Source organism: Lytechinus pictus, chromosome 9, assembly GCF_037042905.1.
Source record: "Lytechinus pictus isolate F3 Inbred chromosome 9, Lp3.0, whole genome shotgun sequence".
NCBI classification, from domain to species: domain Eukaryota; kingdom Metazoa; phylum Echinodermata; class Echinoidea; order Temnopleuroida; family Toxopneustidae; genus Lytechinus; species Lytechinus pictus.
In genome coordinates this window covers 13,951,603-13,957,602 of record NC_087253.1, presented here as the reverse complement: position 1 = coordinate 13,957,602, position 6,000 = coordinate 13,951,603, and positions in this window count along the sequence as shown.

The window sequence follows — 6,000 nt, the reverse complement described above, 5'->3', positions numbered from 1 at the left end:
CCCGCGATTCGCGAAAAATTATGTACGCGAAAATAACAGCTTTAGTAGTATGCAGCATCAGATGAATAGTATCATTTAAATGGACCAACTATTCATTAAAGGGGATTTATTTAACAAATTTTAAGTAGACAAAATGTGAATTATTGTAACTATTAAATTGGGTACTATTAGACCAAGTGCTGTGTAGACCAGTTGTGATATATAATATAAAGGCGATCTAAGCCTAAGGAGTAGTTTAGACAAAATGCTTGAAGATCAGACTTCTATGTGTGTACACGTACATGTGTACATGTGCAAACAATAATCATAATTTACTATGCATACACTCACTGCATGGGAGGCCTACACAAAAGGCGGTGCTGCACCAGCCCGAGTTTGCTCAATCTCGAGATTTTAGCCCGATCGGCCCTCTTCGCGATTAATCTCAAGATTCAAGAAACACCGTCTCCACCATCGCAAGAAGAGCGATTCCTGCTCAAGCGAGGCATCGATGCATTATGGTCTGACACCGTAAATAAATAATCGAATTACGGGATAATTCGTAAAATAGCGTGCCATTTTGCAAATAATCCCAAGTTGACTTGGGATTGCAATCTCGAGATTAATCCTACGAACTAGCGCGATAATTGCGTCTCCATTACAAATAATTTTGAGATTGTTCAGATTAGGATAATTTGCCGGATCAGAAGTAGCGCGCTAATTTGAAAACTCGGGCTGGTTCAGACGGCTCTAAGAGAACGTCACCATTACCAGCTTATGCAATTCTTCTGCATGGACGCCCCATTGGGATATCATGTTTCCATGATACCTGTATTCAAATTGCACAATAGCTAGGTTGCAGAGTGTACATGTAGCTTAATTCATTATGGGAGATTAGTATACCGATACTGACTTGTAATGAGTGAATGAACTTTAAAAGATGTCCCTGCATTCTATCAACTCGGAGTCGTTTGACCCCATCCCCTGCCCCCCCCAAAAAAAAAAAAAACCCTGACTTTCATATCATAAGTAGAGGAAGATTGTTAAAAATTACATACATGTATATAAATTGGAATTAATGAATGAAAGAAATGAAATTATGCCATATCAAATCCTATTGGGATAACGGTAATAATACAATGTACACAATTTGTTTATATTTTTTAGTTTGTACTGTAGTTAACAAGTCAATGTGCATTTGAAAATTTTCAATAGTAAATTCATTGTGTTATTGTTGTCCATGCCACACACATTTACATTGTACCTTTGAAAATTGCCCAGCATCACTTACATTGTAAGCTCCATAATGTTTCTGAGAGCAAAGAGTCTTGTCATTACATTAAGGTTAAAATGACAGAAAGTAGGAAGAATAGCCCTAATCAAAGAAAACAACAATTAACCATCTTCCTTGTACAATGTATGTATCATGGAAATGCCAGCAACATGTACTTTGATATACTCTGTACAAAATGGAAATACATGTAATATTTTTTTTGCAAGTACATTTAATACACAATATAAGATACTGTATATTGGCTGTTTATGTATGCACGGTATGAGGTTTTAAGCCTTCCTGCTGTTTCCACAGTATGATGTAGACTGCATAGCAATTAGGATTTGATACTGGCACTAGCAGTACTCTCGAATGCCCCGCGCGACTGATGTACGTGTGTAAGCCTTGCTTTGCTAGCTGCATCTCCTTTAGACATTGTGTTTTTAGCATGAATTCTAATGAATGAAGGAAGTGTTATAGATACATGTACTTTTGTTTGTATGATAGTAAATAGAGTGGTGCAAGTTTCACTATATTTCTGGCCTGGGTACTGTATTTATGAAGTGGTTCTATTAACTGGTTACTTTTTTATTTTCCTACATTTGTATTTTGTTTTGCTGTGTTGGACATACAGTAGCCTAGGCTTAGCCCAATCTAGCTTCACATTAATATGAAGGGGGAGGGGGGGGGGGGTCTGCTGACCCGTGCAAATTCCTCACTTGGGTGAAGTGGTCTGAATGCCCAGCCTACAGTGCTCATGAAATTGAAATTGAACCAGCAAATTGTGCTAGTTAGTCTTGTGTGAAGACCCAATTGTTGATCAAAGATTCAATCAGGGTCTGTGCCTCCAAACTAAAGGGGGGGGGGTGACTTACAGTATTTCTAATAATCATGGATCATCTGATCAGATTGCATGACTTCATAGCAGACAATTTACACGGGAGCTTGGGGGCAATCCCCCCCCCCCCCCCCCCCCCCCCCGGAAATGCTCAAAAGAGCCCTGGGGAGCATTTCTTGAAAGGACTTGTCAGACATTTTATACTTACATGTCCTGCTCTTTCTGACAGTTACTATAGGAACAGTACTTCTCAGCCAATCAAAATCAAGGAAAGTAGTCAGATCTGACAACCTGTCGGACAAAAATGTTGATGAAACGCCCCCCCCCCCACGGGCCCCCAGTAAGTGAAAAAAAAAAGCCCTGGAATATCCCCATTCATTACAATGCTAAAGGTTATAATCCAATTTTGCTGATTTATGCAGTAGGCTGTGAAAAGTTACCCGTGAAAATAAAGTTAGTTTTTTTAAATACTACTACAGTGACACTGCAAGAATTCATACCCATTCATTACTGGTGTTCCTATTTGAACCCTGATGTGATAAAAATATAATACGAGGAACTTGAAATCGTAAACCTCTCATTGAACCATCGTACACGTACGTGCAATTAAATTCCTCTTGCAGTTTTATTTTTATGGACTTGTAAAACCATTTTTTTGGCATGATTGTACTGTCAATGACCGAGATATCAGACATTGTAGTTTTAGCAGTGGCTGATGATTCTGCAACTTGAAATTTGATTGAAATTGTCACAAATTTTCAAAATTATTAGATATATAGGCAAATGAGTTATTCTTTCTAGGCAGTCAAGCATATACATGTATGTATTATTTTGAAGAAGAAAAATGCCCATTTGGGGGCATGATTGTGCTGTCAATGACCGAGATGACCTTTCATCTAATTCTGTTAAAACTAGAAAAAAAATATCAGACGTTGTAGCATATCATAGTTTTTAGCAGTGGCTGATGATACTGCAACTTGAAATTTGATTGAAATTGTCATGAATTTTCAAAATTATTAGATATATAGGCAAATGAGTTATTCTTTCTAGGCAGTCAAGCATATACATGTATGTATGTATTATTTTGAAGAAGAAAAATGCCCATTGGGCGAGCAGAGTTTTTTCTCTGTGTGTGGTCTAGTCTACGTCATCATGTACATGTTTTGTCAAATTTATCTTTATGTTGAAAAACCAAATTATGAACGTCAGAAAATACTAAAGCAATTTTTAAAGATGTGATAAGAATCGTTCTGATGAAATTCCTACTATAAGGTCATGAAGTATTTGCTAAATACTTATCATCAATGTTTATCTTCTGATAACAAAATTTCTACTACGGCTGTCTATATTTGTTCTTTGGGGAATCAAGTATTTGATAGTCGCTCTGAAGTAAACATTGTCACTCGTGACTTGCATCAATGGAATGGAATGATGCAATAAGACCAGGGTATTCTCTCGCCTGATTTGTCAGTTGACATGCAAATGAGACAACGCCCCCTAATCCTGCCATGTGATTGGTCCAGCCCAGATCCAACCTCCAGGATGTAATCCACTCTAGTACATTTCCTGCCAGTTTTCCTGATATCAACATACATGCTTTTCACACTGCATTTCCTTAACCCCAGACTATCTTTTTTTGTTTCACACTGTCTTTCTTAATGGCATACTATTTGCTTTATAGCCGGGTTAACGCCTTAACCCCGGACTATTGCACAGCTCATGAAAATTGATGATTTTACACAGAGCGCGATTAACATGCAATTTTGACTTCTATGATTGGCTAATGCTTAGGCCCCACTTTTCCTTAGCCCACTTTCGTTTCGCACTGCATCTCTTAGCACCGCAATTGCTAAAACGTAGTGTGAAAATGAAGTGGGCTAAGCTTAACCCCAGAAAATTGGTGGGGCTAAGACCCCCCTCCCCCCTTAGCCCCACCAATTTCCCAGGGTTAAGGAAAAAGAGTGCAGTGTGAAAAGCATAACAGTAATAAAGCGATGGCCTGATGAACTTGTAGAGTCATACACATGTAGATAAGAAGACAAAAATAAGTGGAAAATGTGTTCTGCATACTTGCTAGCTCTTTATTTAGCAGCACTTGATGTATCAAATTTAGACTCCCTTTATGCCTTTACTTGTTAAAGGGGAAGTTCACCCTTCAGAAGAAAAATTTGTTTTAGAAATAGCAGAACAAAATATTGGTGAAGTTTTGAGGAAAATCTCTTAAAGATTAAGAAAGTTATTTGAATTTTAAGTTTTTCATTTGTGACATCATAAACGAGCAGCTGCCCCATATGTTATGTATTAAATATAGAATGCATGAATTTCATTTTTTTAATGGTTCCTGATGACTATGTTCATTTTCTTTTCATGATCGGGTGTGGAATAATTTGTCTATTGATATACAAAAGACAGTAAAAACCGTTTTCAATTTTCTGAGAAAATTACATTTCATTTATTTTTTACCATTCGCTATACTTGTAGAAATTATGCTTGCATACATGTATATAACATACAAAAAGTAAAATTTGAATTTTTCATTATTTGATGGATTTTTCTCAAACATCGGCAATGTTTTTCATGATTGTTTCTGCTATTTTTACAATAAAGTTTTTGTCATTCAGAGTGAACTTCCCCTGAAATATTGATCTTTTTTATAATTTAGTGATACTGGTAATCACAAAGTATCTATTTTTGTGATATTCAGAAAATTATATCATATTCCTTACTTTTTTTTCTTCTCCACTTTCTTTTTATTTTTTTATCAGGAGTATTTTTTTTTCAATAAAGGCATTTCTTGAAGGCAGTGAGTGCAACATACTGTAGATTGCACATAGGCCTACAGACATTCTAAGATAAAGAATGATTTTTTTTTTTTTTTAGTAAACAATAGATACTTGTTGAGGTTACATTAGCTCCTGTAATGCAATTTAGAAAGGAAAAAAGAAAGAGTCAGGTCTATGAAATAAATACTGTTCCAAATGGTGTATTTTGTCGCCGCTTGCTTATTTCAATCAGATATGGAGCAGTATAAATGCAGTGGATCATCATCAATTCATGTGTGTGTGTTCTGTAATATATTTTGCTGTTCATACATGTATCTATAGCATGTACACGTACATTGTACATTACACATACACCGGAGCTGTTACCTTGGATGAAGAGAGAGACCAGGGGCCCGTAATACAAAGCTTAGCAATAATCGTAGAACATTTTTCTACGATTGATTGCATTGGCTACAATTTACAATCAATCGTAAAAATCAAGCGTACGATTAATCGCTAACCTTTGTGTTACGGGACCCAGGTTAATGTTTATTCAGTTTTGCATGAACAATGCCAAATGCAGGAAATCTTAACATCAGATGGAAATAAATCAGGTTCTTTTACAATAAACATGTATCCGGATGATTTGTGATGTGGAACAACAAAGTGAGCAAATCATGAATCTTTCTGAGCACTTTAAAATGTCTGTCATCGTAAAAGTACAATACCCTCCTTGCTCACCTGGAAAACCGCTACCACATGAAAATGAAATTGTTTGTTGTGGTTGGTTCCATCAGCATGTTTGTTGATTGAAACCAATTATTCTAATGGATTTGTTTTATAACTGAATTATGAATTAAATTCCTTTTGTTGGTAAAGTACCTGTACATAAACAAAAAGTCAAGTTGTATATCATGTAGATTATACTTGTACTGGTAGTAGATTAACTCGGATGAGACCATTGAGGGAGGCACAATAGCTCAGTTGGTAGAGCGGGGGTTTCGCATTCCAGTGACCTGGGTTCGATTCCCACTTTATAGTACGCTAGTGCCCTTTGGTAAGGCATTAATCCTCATGACCAAGTCCCTCGGAGAGGACCTTAAGCCTTTGGTCCTCTGGTTGCTCGCTTAAATAATAATTCATTTATT